An 18082-nucleotide genomic window follows, 5' to 3' on the forward strand; every position below is an offset into this window, starting at 1 on the left:
CATGATATAATATTATAAGATATATCATATTTTAGTGTGTATAGTCTGCACTGTTAAAGTCCATCTGAGTGGAAAGATTAGCAGTTGTCTTTGGCAGCTCAGCTTCAGTTATTAGACTCACACATCTTTAAAATAAATCTTTGAGCTTGGAGAGTCAATCTTAACCTCGGGAACACAAATCTGCTGTAAATTATTCTAAACTCAGCTTTCACTTACGTAGCTTTCTGTGGCACTTTCGAGCATATCCCATGGCCTTTTACAGCCAATGGAACTTGCCCAGATGTTCTCTATAATATGAAACATTTGTGACTAAATAAGAAATAAAAGTTGAAGTGAGAAAGAAAACTAAGAATTCTTAGTTATTAATCAATAATAGTTTATCACTTGTAATCTCTAATCTGCTACTATAGTACTGTGTAGGTGTGGTTAGATATCATTCAATTGGCAGTGGCATCTCACTGCCAACATAAACAAACAACTCAATAATTGTCATCAGAGTATGATTTAGATCCTTATTCTGATTGCATAGAAATACCTGACGTCGTCTTTTTCCCAACACAGCCCTGCCCTCCTCTAAATAGACAGAAGAAAAATACGAATACAGACCTGCTTTATGTGAAGTCAGTACATTCGCAATCATAGCAAGCAATCATAAAGTGAAAACAAATTGTGTGAAGCAAATTAACTTTATTCTCTTTGATCATAGTGGTTGGTCCCAACCCCTACTAAGGGGTCTTACACTAAGGGGTGTAAAAAACTTAACATATATACATAAATATATATATATATATATATATATATATATATACAGTATATCTCAGCTAAATGTAGTTGTTATTGTTAAAGTTTAGATGTATTTTTAAGATATAAACAAGTATAAGTGCAAGGTGAAGACATGAACACAAGTACACAGTTAAAACAACCAAAGAGCTAATAGAACAACAGCTGAGTATCAGGGAGAATGCCGCTTCTCACACAAGAGCGAGTCTGTTATGTTAGCTCCGCCTACCCTCTCTGGCGGACCAACCACTGCTGGGTGATGGAAAACGCATCACTAAATGTGCACCACTTGCGATTTTCCCGCGAATGTCGCCACCAACACCCAGTTCGTAATAGTCATAATACTGCAAATGAAAGGGTTTTCATCAGTGCACCATAGGCTCAATCACCATTGTGTTTCCTCATTTGGCGAAAGATTAACAGACGTTAACAGACATTTATTTAAAAGAAAATCTTCGAGATTAATACTTTAGGAAAAAATGTTAGGAACCACTGCCTTAGATCACCTGTCAGTGTCCCACCTGGGATACTGTGTCACTTTGCAAAAACAGCACAAACACACTCACTAATGACTTGACCACTCCAAACAAATCTGGGAGGTCTGTGCGCACTCAGTTGCAGCACAGCAGGACTCCCTGCTCTCCTTCATGCCTGCTGACAGGTATCGTGTCAGACCATCTGTTGTGCTCTCTCACTGGTGTTTTACCTCAACAAACTGAATGCATTCAGCAGCATCTGTGAGGGTTGACCACCTACATACACAAACACCACAGAGCAAACATCACATTAAAGGGAAAATAAAATCTTGGATACTCTTCATCAACCTGTGATGTTAAACTTTTTGTTTCTTTCAGCTTTCAGGGTTACTTTCAACAACCACCAGGATACAGGCATGAACTTTTCCTATTCATATAAACAGTATATGAATTTTTTGTCAGATAGTTTCTCAACGACTAGAGTGGCTTCCTCTTTTTACTCTAACTCTCATTTATAACAAATAAATCATCAGTGTAGTTTTACATATTTGATTTAACTTCTTTATATCTAACTTTACTCCAGTTTTTAGTTTTTGGCTTTCAACTACTGTATTGTGACAAAGACCTAACTCAAAATAAGTAAATAAATAATAAATAAAGTATAGTAAATTACTGACTGACATGAATACAGTCAATCATGTTTATTTTGTGATGCTCACCTCACTACACATATCCAGGTCCAGCTATGCATTGTTTTTTTAAATTACTTGTAGAAAGAGCCACCTTATTTCACAGATCTGGTATCATGTATATATATTGAGTATACCTACCGGTAATTGAATACTTGTAGAATTGTTGTGAATTAGTTACACCAAACAACATGTTTGATTAAACAATGCAGCCATAGAACCATGTTAATTACTTTTTTGATTAATGTGTAATTAGAGTGTGTTTGCACATCTTTATGGACTATAATTTAAAATATTACCAGATTTTCTACTCTTGAACTCTATTGTAGCTGCTAAAAAAAATCGTGACTTGACTTTATATCAAATGTTTTTATTCATCATGTGGAAAACAAAAAGAAAAATCCCTAAAAATTCAAGAAGACACATCTGCAATCACTGTTTTTATTTATTCTTGATTTCTCAACTTTTCCAAGGACATTTTGATTCCCTTATCGTCTTGATCTAAGTTTATTAGACAATAAAGCAGTGTGCCTGAGAAATCAATAACGCCAAAAGCACTGGAATGTCTCAACAATGAACGCTGTTGTCAGTTTGAATGTCAGCCATGCGTCTCTGCTGGGAACGGATGTATCTCTCCAGTTTGGCACGAATCCCGTTGAGGTACCTCCAAAAGGAGGCCACCTTTCATTCTCTCCAGTCTCTAAGAATAATAAACTTTCTCTCTCCTCTCCATTTGTATCTGACCAGTGCTGGGTATTAGCCAAGGTTGTCACTGGTGAGAGCCCAATTAGAGGTCTGAGACCGCCCCTAGGACTTATTTTCTGCTCTGTGTTTTGGGGAGCCAGTTGCCAAGCACTGCCATGTGCACTGAAATCATTAGCAGCTCTCTGGCACGTCACTCTGGGACTCTAAATACTTTAATTCTCTACGGTTGTCTCTGGATTGATTAGCTAGTCGTCCACAAATAACACAGGCTTTTCTATCTGAACAAGCATCCAGTGTGTTGATATCCAGGTCTGTTTTAGTGTTTATTCCGCTGTCACATGAAAACTTCAGCTGCTCTTGTCTAATTGGCAACACCATTATTTTTTTTCTCCTTCTATTTTTAATAAGTTGCCTCTAAATCTGCCTCTGAACAATGTCTGGCTCTCTCACCTTCATTTGTTTGCACAGAAACACAGAAATTGCACCAGACAGAGTTTTCTGCTCTGCTCATGTGGTTATGACTTGAAATGTTTATATCATCATGTAGTGTATTTAGTTTTGCAACAAGAATTATTACAGTTAAATCCTGCCAGGTTCAGCTGCAACATCATCTTTGTCTAAGCTGCCAGTAATTGAATGGGAGGAGGACAAAACCTTTTTTTTTTTTAAACCAAATATAGTCTACACATTTTCACATCATGTGGCACAAAGAACATACCAATGTCTACTAATGCAGGTATAATAAATCAATGTAGATATTAAACAAAAAAATAAAATATAATAATAACAGAAATAAAAATTACTAAAAATAAAACGTCAATGACTGAAGTCAGATGTAAATCAGCTGCTAACAGTGACCAGAAGAAGCTGGACCGACCAAAAAAAATACCAAAAACACTTGTGGTCTCCTGCAACAAGTGTTTATAGCGCAGGACCACCCACACAGTCAACTCACTATGACGAAATCACACTTTTTTTTTATTGCTTCAGTATAAAATATTGCAACTGGAGTTTGTGCAGCTTTAGCTACACATGAACGTTTGACACATGTGTTTGCATTTTAAAATTTGAAACCATTTCGAAACCTGATTTACCTATTGGCTTAAAGACTTTGGTTTCTGGTCTGGACTGCGTTACACTACAGGCAAAGACATTAGGTTACTTGTTGGAACCATAAAACTGACCCTCCTGCAGTGCAAAATTCATTTTCTGTGATTGTTCAACTGCAGCAGCAAAAAATATGAGGTTAATGATAAGTTTGCTGGCTGGCACAGAGTAGTAATCTCACTGTGCATGCATACAGTGATAGGTAATTGTAAATTATAGTACTTTTGATTTCTTTCTTAATCTTTTTGGTGACATTTTTAAAATTTACCACTGTTCCCAAATATGGAATAAAACCATACAAATGTCAGAGGTCTTGTCTTTGTCATTCGGTAAGATGGTGTGAAGTAAGTGTTGCCTAAGGACTGTGCACGTCTCTGAGCTTAAAACAGTTTACCAGACCAAATAAATATTGTTCCACTGTTAAACACCAAACTGTTTCACTCACCATGCTGTATCTTGTAAAAATAACACATGTGCATGAAGGACATTGTGAGGACTACATCAGTGTAACAGTAAAAATATCTCAACACAAAGTCCAGGTGGTGGAATCATTTGGCTATATTAATGAGTTCATTTGCAAGTGAAATTCTTGAAATACTTACCTATGCAGGGCACGCTCATATGGAAACGGGCTTATTCGTGTCATTTGTGGGATCAGGTCTGACTTCATCTCTTGGACGTTTCCATGAAGCCTCAACAGCAACAACCTGTTAAGAAATGCGTCATTTTAGTGCACACAATGAGCTAACTCAGTCGTTAAATACTCAATATCCTTACATCACTCATGTTTGAGACACACATCTTTGGTCATTTATGCAGCCTGATGTTTATGCTAGTAGAGAATCAATAATATCCACAGATGACGGACAGCAGTTTTGGTTATGACAATGGTAATGTTATCAGCTGACTGTCATGCTTGTCTTGCAGTATTTTATAATACACTTGAAATGGTAATACATGCACTTGTTTATGAGAAACATTACTTAAGCTGTCTGTATTGAATTTTCCTCTACATCATATTGATAAATATCTGAAGATATGCAAATGAATGTAGAACTGCATTCTGAAAATACATGTATGTGTATATTAAAAGCATTTAATGCCTTAACAATGTGGAGGTCTTCTAAGTGCAAATGTACCATATGGCCTCAGCAAGAAAAGCACACATTCTGAGAAGAGGGGGACGGAAGAAAAGCCCTGACCTTTGGCTGTCTACAAAGCATTCCCCAGACTATGGACCCATTGAACTGAGGTTCTTCAGAGGTTTTATATTATAAAGAGCATCTCTAATGTGACCGGCATGCACAACATACTAATATCACCCAGGAAACTAATTCACTGTGTAACTGCCAATGAGCCGTCACTGCCTGTACCTTCCAAATAGACTGAGGGATGAGTCTGCTGGATTCACGGCCTTGTTGTTAAGGTGCTTTGTTCATATGTAAAACATGTACTCTGTATTTTCTCTCCTTGTCACACACACACACACAGACACGCATGCATGCACGAAACCCAAATGTCATGTGTCCATCAGTGCAGTTTGTAAATCCAGTTGGTATTCTTGGCTTCACTCCGCTGAGGATATCTGTCTCCAGTTCAACATCTGTTTAACAGTCTTGTCAGCTGGAACAGTGGATCATCTATAATTCCTCCAAATGTGGCACGAGTCATGCATAATGCTGGCTTGAAGACAAGGAATATAAGAAAATGCACATCCAAGGAGCTCTGCCAGGATATAGATTAACTGCAACTGTCTCTTATTTATGCATATTTATTGGTCGGTGCTATCTAAATTTTACAGTATGAGTCTGCCTCCAGTAATCCAAAGTATAAAAAGTCTAACTCACAATTAATTCAATGGCTAAAATTTTATTTTTAGGTTACACCCTATTTAGTTTTTAAGTCACCAGGCTGTCAGTTACCTCAGATGTTGTAGAAAAGGTTGTTAGAAATGCTCAACACATTTAAAAAGTCTTATCAGCTCATTGTGTTTGCTCAGCCTCTATACTCCATCTGACTTCTTGGGTTTGGTTGATGTTTTTATGATGCTTATCAGGTGTGACAGCTCTTTGTCGTGACAATCTTCATGCTTCATAATGTTTTCATCGTAATCTACCGCAGACCATAAAGAAAAAAAAAAGAAAGGATGAAAGGGAAAGTATCTGCAAAGTAAATGGGAACACAGAATGCTATGTCATCCACCCCTCTTGTGAATGGCTTGATTAAGATCTAGCAACAGCGCATTTCCGCACTCTCAGGCAGGACTTATGTTGTTATTCCTTCGCTCCACTGAGAAGGCAGAGGAGGGCTTGGTGTAAACACCTGAGAGGGCTTTCGCTCACTTTCTGTGCAGGTGAGAAGCAGCAGCGCTCACTCCACAATGCACCTCTGCAGCAAGAGCACACCCCCCCCCCCACCTCCCCCCACACACAGAAGCTATCTTTTCATTGGGTTCGGGGGTCACTATTTTCCCACCAGGGAAACTCTTTTTCAGCTCATATACGATGGATGCATTATGGCCTCTGAATGAGAATTGTAGCTTTCAATGTGCATTCCACTGGGTTTCTGTTCTTGCAGAGGGCCAGTGAATAAGAAATCAGCATCTCTATTAAACACTCTTTTTTTGGCACACACACTCCCCCCTCCCTCCCTGTTCCATCTCCCTGGGCTCCCCTCCCCCCACTGCCATTCTCTGAAGTTAGGAATCCATAGGAGGTTTATTTGAGATGCAAGCACCAGTGTGAGAACACTGGGCTTGGGAAAAATCCTTTCCTTTGGCCTGAATGGGGGCATTTCAAAAACCGGACGTTTTTTCAGGAACTCCTTCAGCAACAGGCTTCGTCCTCTGTCAGCCGAACAAAACACTGCTGCCATTCAAGGAAAATAAAGCTTCATTACTGGTTAATTTCACTGAGCGTCATTGTGCGAAAAAAAGATTTTCCTCATTTAGAGTCTTGTTTCTGTTTTGTCATATCGGGATGATAATTGTAACAGCCCTATCTGGTAAACATGTTAGGGGTCTGACGATGTTTGAGGGCACAGATCAGATGTTTTTTCCATAGCTGAGGCTCTGCTTAGCTACTAGTGTTCAGAAATGAAAAGAAAAGTCAGTCACACAGTGATACCCAGCCGCTTCATTCAACTCTGCTCCCATTTACACTTTCTAAAAACATCAAAGTCGGTCGCTGTCAGAGTCGAATCACAGAAAAAGAACCGGAGAAAAGGAAAAAACATGTTGAACTCCCTTTAAACTTCAGTTCAGCTGTCAAGAACATGAATAATGCATTGCATTCAGGGGTTATTGGGTTAATTTGTTACTCTAATTTTAAAACGTAATCATTTATTATGAGTTTGTTTCATGCATGTGGTAGAGAACATATTTTATTATATAAATCTCTCCTGCAACTTTACATGCATCCTCTCTGCATATGAGTTGCACTCATTTTCACCTAGAGTCCATATTTCTCTTTTTAAAAAACCAAAAAGAAAAGAGTTATTTTCTACTGACATCCCCACTGTATTTGCAGTGAGGAATTAGCACTAAGAAATGGATCAAAGCAGGGTATTTGCAGAGGCATTGTCACTGCAGCATAATGAGGTGAATCCAATAACACTGTTGTAAAAAAAAAAACATCCATAATGTGGAAAAATGTACAGACAGATGGCACAAGAGGAGGCCGGCTTAGAATGCAAACTTGGCAAAGTTGTTGCCAGATTCTTTGTTTTTTTTTTCCCCCTCCGGATGTCTTTCACTTATTTATGTTCTGCACCCAAATTTACAGACTTTCTAATGACACCATTGAGGCTTTTTCAGTGATGGCAGTGAAGCTTTTAGTAAGCCTGTTGCATAATCACCCCCAGACTTTACATATTAATGTTGCTGATGCTGAAAATGAGTCATGCAGCTATTTTTACTGTTTGCAAAATAGATTCAGATGCTTTCATTTAAAAACATATTTGCAAACCTTTATGTTGCTGCCTTGAGATTATGTCGAGTAGCCAGTGATTTAGACGATGATCTGCAAAAAAAAAAAAAAAAAGTGCCTGTGTTTACATCTAAATACACTTCTTGTGTCTAGATGGATTGGATCAATGTTGTCTCATTGTGCTGAATATCACAGCTTTCTGGGAACAAAAGTCCCCGGAGACGAAATTGACACAAATCCAATTGTGCAGAGACTTCGCACATTTGTGTTTCATTCTGTCTGCTGTGGATGATTTGTGTCTGTATGACTTGGAGCTTCAACATGTTGGAGTAATGTTGTTTAAGCTCCAAAAGGAAAGTGTGTGAAATGAATAAAGTCTTTCAACAATCCACAAATGATGTTTTACACTTCATACAGACCTCCAATACACTTCTGTGGACTGCAATGCAAAGTCATTAACTGGAGCCCCAAATACATCTAAATGTTCATCTAAATGTATAATACTCCATAACATTTGGGTTCCTCACACATTTACATTTTGGCTGTAATAGGTCTGACGAAAAAGCACCAAGCTGTTGAAATAAACAGCTTTTTGGGAGGTCTATCACTTTAATTAACACTGAGGGTGAGCTTGCCAGCTGTGATGGCAATAGGCAAGCCAATCACAGGTGCTGTGTGGGGCACAGGGAGGAATGCAAGCGAGTGTTTGACAGAGGAGGCCATGTGCAGAAATAAGATGACAGGTGGTTGGCCTGATCCAACACGAGGCTGCCAAAATGAGTTTGCCTTTGGGAGCTCCAGAGAAACATGACAGCGTTAATGAAAATGGCAGCGTTGAAAATGTGTTACGCTCCACATCAGCGTATCCCAAGGTCAGGATAGTAAAAAAAAAAGAACCTGGAATAGAAAATTCATGAATGGAAGGTATTTTTTTTGACCTGTGGACTGATTTGAACTTTGCTGGAAAAGTTTTGAGAGTTTTTCCTTCAGATCAAAGTCTCCCTTAAGATCTGAATACTGTTTTTCTTGTGATCTATTTCTGAATATGATGTGAAGTAATGTGAGATGTATATGGAAAGTGATTAAACTGAATCTTATTTCAGAAAAGAGCTTCTAGATGTATAAATTAGACTCGCTTTGATGTTTGTAAATGAAATAAATCAGATTTTTGTCTTTAAAAATTCAACATAAAAACAGAGCCTGTAGATCAGTGGTGGAGTGCTGACACATTTTTTTTTTTTTGCTACAACCTGACGTCCTCTGTATGTTTTTGTATGTCTCTATGGTAGTTGCTCTAAATACCTCATAGCTTTCAGGAAGTAGGCGCAGACACCCCCAGGTGCAATAATACAAGACATGACACACATGCGAGCGTGGAGACATGCAAAGAACATGTTCTCAAATGAAAGACTTTTTTATATATAGGTGTCTGCGAGCATAGAACCATCAACACTCAACATTTTGGATTGTATTGTATGTAAACCCTTTCACACTGACATAGAAGCATTAGCCAACAAACATGTATCCAACAAACAAACACAGGCTCTCAGAGCCTTCTATAACCTGACAGCAGCACCAAACCAGATTCACCATTTTTTTTTTTATAAATTTGATGTAATCTTCACCCACTATTTCATACATGAATAAAGATAATCCCCAAGTTCAGTGACTCTGATTAATTTAATTGGCATTTGGGATCACAAATCAGCAGACACCTGCAAGATAACGCTGTAGTCATTTTATTTACAGAAAACTGATAAGCACGTACAAAAAAAACCAAAAACATTTACAATCTTAAAGCCGACAGCATGTATATGTCTGGTGGGAGCGCACGCATGTGTACGGATCTGTTCTCATCCCTACCAGCATTATTCCTCCACATTACTGTAGATGTTCTCAGTGTCAGCTAAGTTTCCACAGTGTTTCTGCTGTGCGAGAAGCCGTGCATGCCGGGGCCTGTCTCCTAAGCCTGCCATTCTGACACACACAAAGGTGCTGCTCATCCAGGCTTTGTGTCGAGGATTAAGGGAGCAGATACGCTGCAGCCACAGAGAGACACATTCGAAATTGCTGCTTCCGTTTTCTCACGTAGACCCCTCACATATGAAATGGCTGGTAAATTCCTGAGAATATGACACAGGGTTGTCCCACGTGCCGAAGTGAAAGTGTCAGTGGCGGCCGATGATGTCAGAGTCTAAAAAGTGAAATCTTTACGTGGAATTAGCGAGTCGCCAGGAGGGAAAACGGTTAAACCAATAATCCAGAGTGTTATTAGCAAACAAAGTAGACTGAGGGAAAATAATTTAACTAGCCTGACGAGTTAAGGGTTTTATCACTGAGCTCACAGCACAGCACAAAGGATGTCCAGTTGTTTCTGACTGTTTCTCGACCAAAGAACAGCACGAGCTATCAAGTCCAATCAGTGCTGCTCACTTATGTAACAACCCAGAGGCTCAGAGCGCCGGACTGAAAGCAGCAGGAGAGGATTAACGGCCTCTGGAGCAGGTTACATGTTGAGGTAGTTATAAACATACAGTAGAAATGAGTTAAATTGTTCGACTTAATCTCTTTTATCAAGGATTCAATCATCCTTTTTTTAACTTTTGGAACTGAGTTGCATTTGAGTCTCAGTCTCAGATTTGCTTTCTGAGATATATTTTTTAAATGTGCTTAACCTTTGCTCACTAAATACACAGTTTGCAGTTGTTCTCATAGATTTATGGAAGACGAATTATTCTATCATATATCAATCTTGCAAGAGAAGCTTGAGCAAAAGAAGTTAAAAAAAGAGTTAGAAGATGGAATGAAAGCACTGATTAAGCAAGAAGAAAGACTGATGTTGTCACTGCATGCACGGCTGTCAATATAATGGATGATTTTTAATGTCTACGCCAAATAAACCTTTCTCTCCGACTTATTTGCTTTGCCTTCAATTGTGTTGATAAAAGCAAGACTCCGGCTGCATGGATGTCAGCGGCACTGTAGATCGGAGTGAGGCCTGTCTGTGCTCATCTCTGGATCCTCCAGCTGCCTTTTCATACACACTTCATGCTTTCTGTATCTGTCTATGTCTTCCTTGCCTGGGTTTATGTGAGCCGCCTGCCAGTGTGGATCCAATTGGAAGCCTTAAGATTTTCCTTTTTTCACCCTCCATTGTGTTAAAACTATACCAGCTGACAGTTGCCTCTAAGAAACCAGGGCTTCAGTTCTTTGTCAGCCTGCTGACAAAGAAGGACTCGGTAAATGAATGGAAAAATATGGTGGGAAAGGTACTATATGTGTCACATGCAAAAGAAAGACTCAGAGATGGAGCAGGAGGAAATAAAATACCAAGCAGGGTTTTTAGAATAATAGGTGAGCCCTTTAGGTTTACATCATTTTATTGGATGCGTGTTGGTCATAGGGGGAAGATTTTTAGAAATGCATGAGGGAGAGAGAGAGAGAGAGAAAGAGACGCCATTTTGAACAGCTTCTCTCACACGACTGCTTTAAATCTACTTGGAAAAACAGTCGATACAATCAATACTGATAAAATGCATCAGAAGACAATTATGGGAAGATTCTCCAGGTTTTCCTTGGCAGAATTCTTGGCTCTGGGATCTAACAGATATTGAGCTTCTTATCTAAAATGGCAGTGTAATTTCAGATTTCCTCTGCGTAGGCTGCACTGACTGAGAGTTCTGGTTTTTATTTTATTTCATTCTCACATACTGATAGTCATGCCAATGTGTCACAAATATGCATGCGCACATCCAAACGTTGGCTACACATATTTAAAGGTACTGTTATAAAAATCAAATAAAGGTTTAAATCTGGCATTTTGTCTTATCTCGTTTCTCTTTGATTCATCTACATCCACTTATCTGTACTCTTTATTCTCTTGTGTGTTGGGTGTGGTAGCGTTTTCCAAATGGGGTAAAGTCAGGTGTTAGCTGTGAGACGTTTGACTGCTGATACCCTGGAATTTGCTGCAAAGATACAACTGGGATCATGAGTGCAGATCACCTTACTGTGAAAAAGAGACTGATAGCAGCTGGAAAGCAAATGAACATGTGTCAGCCATCTGGAAAAGTCACCCAAAACACTATGCATCCTCTATCCTGAGACAAAGGAGTCATTTTACTTTATGAAAAGACTTGTTCCCCGTTTCTCCAGTGCAGATGAGGCAGAAAACTGCAGTTTCCTGTTCGTCAGTTGCAATGCAATCGAAAGCAATGCAGACGACTGAGGTTTAGTGCTGACTTTCAGACTGACAGCAGTGCTACAGCAAAACATAGCAAGGTGCTGCATTGGTGTTGGCGTGTGTTGCTGCAGGGTAGAAGTAGAAGATGAAATGTGAATCTGAACAAGTCAAGATTAAAGGTTCATCAAATGCCAAGACGCTGCACAGCGGTTCATACACTTCTGAGGCCAAATTGAAGAACTTAGTGAAGCTAAACAAGCAGAAATCATTTTCTCTTCCATCTAAACACTACAAGTAACTACAAGGTATTCTACCTGGTATTTTAGCTTTGATTGGTTAGTGCAGTGTATTGCACAATGACACTTTTCTAGTCACAAAAAAGTTGAGCCAGAACCAACTTTTTAGTCGCACCATCCAGTATTTTTTGCTTAAGGCATTGTGCTAATGTACTAGTCTCATTAAAACAAAAGAGGAAGCCAGCATTTTTCGCCACAGTGTTATTGACAGAGTGAAAAGGGCCCTAAGGCTTTGGAAACCAGTTATGCTTGGACTGGACCTTGAGCTCATCCAGGTGTGGTTTGATATTCTGAGGAAAGGGAAGGCCATGCATTTTCCTCCTTCGCAGGAATGTAGTCTAATCTCTGTCACCACATTCAGAACTTTAGGTCTCACCTCGATGCTGCTAGTTCATCCAGTTTGTGCCAAATGGAAACCTTCACTACCCTTGAAAGCACAAAGACGCTGTCTCCTGCTCTAGGCAGAGAGTATTAATGTAATGATATCAGAGGGCTGTGATATTTGATTACATTCAGAAATTAAAAGGGAAGCTTGTTCCCACATTCCTATTCATCTTGTGCACAAAAAACAACTTGCTTGCCTTTGAATGTGCAGCCCTGCTAATGGCTCCTCACACCTTCAGTAAAGCTTAAGTGGCAGCTCCAGCTACTATCAGACTGCTTGACATAATAGCGGTGTGCTAAGTGTGTGCCTGGGTGCTTCCAGCCGACTGAGAAGAGGCAGTAGCAAAGCTTTGGGCTCTCTGATCACAAAGACCTGCCGACTGTGGCTTCAGGGGAAATTTTATTTCCTTGATCGGGACTGTGATATGTAAAAAACAACCATTTAATAGGAAATGTTTTTTCCTAAGCACCATTTAATGTGGTTGTGCTGCGTTATTCAAGTAGTGTGCCTTTAACCAACGGTGCAAAGCTTGTGATATCGCAGTTTCCTGTCATGGATATTCTCAGTTACTGTACCTACATGCCTTCTTGGACTCTTTTCTACCCTCAAAGCTAATTTGGCAGAGCAGTATTTCACTGGTTGCACAGGTAAGGAACAGTGCATGCTGTTTAAGCCTAGCATAGGCGCTTATTTTCAATACATACCTGTTGATGGATGTACTATATTACACCACTATGAACAACTGACTGCATTGATTATTGAAGTACTTTTCACTGATATTCTTCTGCTTTCTTTCTTTTTGCAGCCAAAGGTTTAGTTGATTTACATGTCCTGACAGTTTTACCAAGTGTCTGTCGGGACATGTGATAGCTATACATAAAAGGGAACCTATTTTATCCAATATGTCATTTGTCATATCATTGCATTTTCAACAGCCGAAGGTCTTTTTCTTCCTCGGTTTGCTTTGATTGGCACAAATGAGAGGAAATGTAGACAATACATGGGCAAGTAGAGGCATAAAGGCTGAATCAGACTTTTCCTAGTCATTAGTCATGAAAACCTTTTTCTTTTCACCATTCACTTTCAATCTTTTCCCTTACAAAGTGCAACTTACAGTAACTGCACCTTGAAGAGTAGAGGTCATAAATCAACTGCTAATAAATTCAGCTTTATTACACAGTCATCTGAAAACGGTCGCAAAAACTGAAATATTAGCACATAACTCCTCATACGATTCGGGCGAACTGACCGTGGACCACAACTGAAGTTTGATTTGAAAAGGAGACAGCATTTCTTATCAAATTTTTAAACTGTACAGTCATACAGACAAATTACGATGAGGTTAAATATGCGGTGACTCCCACTCTAGCTTTAATTAAAGTTACTGGTGAGCGGACCTGCCTGCATGTTGAGACAGAGGAGATAAAGTCAACGTGGCCTGAAGGCAACTATGACTCACTGATGTTATTTTGGCTCTGGCATTGGGATTTTTTTCAGAGGGGGGGTTCGAGTCTCCTCCTGTTTCACAACTTTTCAGGAGAGCCACGCTGTGCGAGGTGTCAGTAAAACATCAACAGCCTCCATCATCATTCCACTGCTCAACAAACACCTGACCAAACACCAGATGACATCGCCTCTCAAGCTGCAAGGACAGGGCCAGACTGTTGGAGCTCCACACCCGTTCAACTCACTGTTAATTAACCTCATTGCATATTAAGCACAATCCTCGAGCTAAGGCGTCTTTATAGCTTGTTCAGCACCAATGTTTTCTTTCTTTTTTTTTTTTAAGGTCTGATCCAATTAACCTGCTTCTATAGCCTCGACAGAGAAATTACAGTATCATTTTACATATAATGATCAATAACAGCATCATTTAGCCTGAGGGAAAGGTCTACTGTCTCAGAGGGCTGGGGGATATCTGTAAGTCTTTTTCCTGTAATTAGACGTCCATGGGCTCTTCAATTAATCTGAACCCAAAGCGTTGACATTTCCGCAGCTCATTAATGAACCACAGCACACTTTACAAAGATGAAGTAGACTACAAGGCTGCATATGGTATGAACATGGATCACGTACAGCGCCATGGCCCAGCTGTCTACAACAACAATACAAGAAGCATTTCCAAATGTTTGGGAGCATCAAATGGGAATTGGTCTTCTTTGGCCCGTTGAAGAGATAGCATCCATCTTTCAAATTAATCTATTCTTTCAGCCACCACTGAATTCCACCCTTCAACAGTTTTACAGAGACTATAAATATTTCAGCATGGAAATTATCCTTGTCTAGGCCCTAGAATTGCAAATTCATCTTCCCTTCACTGGCAAAGGATACAATTGTGTTCTTGGAAGGATTGTCCTAAAATTTTATCGAGCACCTGACCCATGATAATGGCTCAAACTGAGAAAAGACTGCCAATTCATATTACAAATTAAATCTACTTTACTGCACAGATATTGGCATGAATGGCTCTAAAGTTTTATATCCACAAATGGCCATATTTGCAACAAATAATAATTTGAAAGGAATTAAGTGTAGGAAAATGTGAAATGGAGCAACTTGAGGGATTCGTAGAAGCGGCTAGCTTGGCTGGGGAACTTTAAAGTCAATGTGTGTGGTCAAAGTAGTAAAGACAGAAGGCTAGAAGCAGCTGCGGCTAAAGGTGATCCTTGAAAAACTTGTGAGCCATAATGCTGAAGATTTACTGGTCGGTGGACTGGTTAGAAAATAATTTTAGATGGTGTCTTATTAGATTTCAGTCCTGCTGTATTTTTAACAAGCAAAATGCAGCTGCTTCTAGCTCTCTCTCTCTCTCTCTTTTTTTTATTACATATAATAATGCAGATGCATCTGATTTTCCTGTGCATCGCAAGGAATCATCCTAATTTCTATCTCTCACTATTGCCAAAACATGAGAGCTGCAAAGTGATTTTGGGGCTGCCGATAATTTGCTCGCACCTGCAAAAACTTGAGCTTTTCACTGCAGCTATTGTGACAAGATGGGACAAAAGGAAGGGCAGGACGAAGCCCCTGCAGCTGTGCATACAGGACAACTCTACAGGACACTAGTAAAGTTCAACAACCAAGCAGAAGAAGCCAAGACATAAAAGAGCTTGGAAAAGAATTCAGACTGGCTGCTTATTTTCCAGCATTCAGACACTGGTAGCATTTACTCACAATAGCTGGACTGAGAATCAGTTTGTTGTGATGTTGTATACATTTTCTCTGTGTTTTTGTCTGTGTTATCACTCTGCCTTTACACTGGTCAAGGATGATAACCAGAGTTTAGATGGAGAGAAAATACTGGCTCTGATAGGAAACCATTCAAACACAGAAAGTTGCTTTGTGTTGTCGATCTGCAGCACAGAAATACAATATTTCAAGCACACTGAACAGTGCTGCCATGACAGCTGTGAAAGTGAAGGATCGCATCTTTTCCCAATAAAGAAGAAGATACAGATTTTTGTTAGCTTAAACATTATTCTGATGAATAAATGTAATCCACACAATTTTATAATTTGAATTTTTACTAACTGAGAGTTAGCATTGTCACATCTATTTCCATTGTTTGTGTAAAATGCAAAATAAAAAATTCTAATAATTGTTTTTATGGCAATGAAGGAAAAAATATAGGCATAATGCCAAAATTGTTTATTATTTCTGGAACTGATTAGTGGTGAATTACTTTAAATTAAATTGACAGAAAGGATTGTCACACAGCGTGGAATAAAACCTTATTTAATTTCATATTCATAAACTGACTATTTAGATAGTCATTCACTTTTTTTGCGCAGAATTTCAGAAGCAGGAAATTAAAAAAGGCAGCTGTTTTATTGAGATAAGCCTCCATTTTCTTGCATGCATTTATGGCATCTTGCATGCTAATGCAGTCATGGCTGCTCACCAGCATGTTTTTTAAAAACCCTGTCAGGTGCAAAATTGTGATGATCATTCATGGTCTAAAACAGTTATTCATTCACTAATGATCCTCCCTAAAATTTGGCTTGATGTGTCGTGTCTTTCACTGAGATCAGTTCTGTCTTGCAGTCTGTACACACTCTGTCTAGTTCGGTCCATGTCTGGAATTAAACAGTGTGCATAATTCTCACTGGATTGCAGTCTGGCTTTTCAAGAGTGAGGGGAAAAAAAGCTCACCTTCTCTGCTTAAATGAGAAAGGAGATTCTGTAATGAGGGTTTACACATTCAGGCCCATTCCCTCTGTGTGCACGATCGGGCCAATTTGCAAGCTTCCTGCATTCATATTGTTACTGACTGTGGCAGTAATTCCACACAGTGTCTGAGCCCCACACATCACCTCTTAATAGAATTTTTTGAATTCACGCTCACACCTTATTACTAAAGACGGTGCTGCTGGATGCTCCTTTTAAATGTCAATCATGTACATGAAACATACATCTAGTCTATTTGTACTTTAACTGAATACCAAGGCACTCGCACTGGTTAACAGTGTAACATTTTTCACATGTAATTGCCTTTTGAAGAAGTAAGCAGTAACAAAGGTTCATTTGTAACACTGAATATTGCTGCTCAGTCATCTTTAATGCACTCGGCGTCTACAAGATGTGTTTCAGTTCAACATATGATTTCAGCAACACAAAGAAGAGATATGCATATATGATATGTGCACGACTCCTACATGAATGGATATTATTTCATACTGTGGTCACGTCTTTTGGTGTGTGGAGAACACAATCAGAGGTCAACCCTCATGTAAAGGAGCAGATAGATTAGTTTTTGTTACACTTGTTACCAATACTTTTCAAGTCAACAGAGCAGAACCGTTTCTATAAATTATACATAAGTACAGTACTACATACAGCGCATAAGCTACGGCATGTTACAGGAAGGCCATTAACTTGGCAGCATTACTAGGAAGCGGTATCATTAAAAAGAATCGAGATATTTGCAACTCAACAGATTTCTTAAACGTTGTAAATATCCCTTTCAAGCTAAATAAGTTCTGTTGTTTTTTCAGGTTGTATTTGTGAAGAAAAATGTATGAATCCATGTGAAAAAGGGTTAATCATATTTTCAAAATGGAGTGAAATAAGTTAACATATCTCTTTCAGAACAAGGTCACCTGACATGAGGATGTGTGTTTATCTCAAACAGCCCTTTCCAGTCTCTCTGAGGTATCTGTACACACTGTAGTATGACAGCTCTTAAACAACAGACTGTGACGGGCTAATTGTTATGCTGCAGGAGTCCAAATGGCAACTGGAAGGTCAGTAAGAGCATATGATGTTTACTAATCCATGTCTGACTCAGAGATCCTGCAACTGCTGGATAGTTTCCCGCATGTCTTTCGTAATGTCATCCACTCCCAACATGTGGTCAGTCGTTGAGAATTTATTCAACTGCCAATTCTCATTGATGTGTATTTCTAGAGTTCAGAATTTGCCTGAAACATACAGAAACATACAGATGATCAAACCTGAAATGATATCGATCAATATGCGAAGCTTTGTCTGAGAATAAAAACAAACTGTGTCCATAAGCCAAGTTTATGATAAATT

The 18082-nt window shown here is 39.1% G+C and overlaps 1 long non-coding RNA gene across 1 annotated transcript in view; it reads right to left on the bottom strand.

Annotated features, from left to right (window-relative positions):
• LOC137183007 (uncharacterized) overlaps window positions 1-18082 on the bottom strand; it is a 60980-nt gene that overhangs the window by 35985 nt on the left and 6913 nt on the right. Inside the window, exon 2 of the long non-coding RNA XR_010928409.1 lies at window positions 4360-4464. This is a non-coding gene — a long non-coding RNA (uncharacterized lncRNA). The remainder of the gene's footprint in view (window positions 1-4359; window positions 4465-18082) is intronic.

The sequence above is a fragment of the Thunnus thynnus genome, chromosome 5 (assembly GCF_963924715.1).
Source record: "Thunnus thynnus chromosome 5, fThuThy2.1, whole genome shotgun sequence".
Lineage (NCBI taxonomy): Eukaryota > Metazoa > Chordata > Actinopteri > Scombriformes > Scombridae > Thunnus > Thunnus thynnus.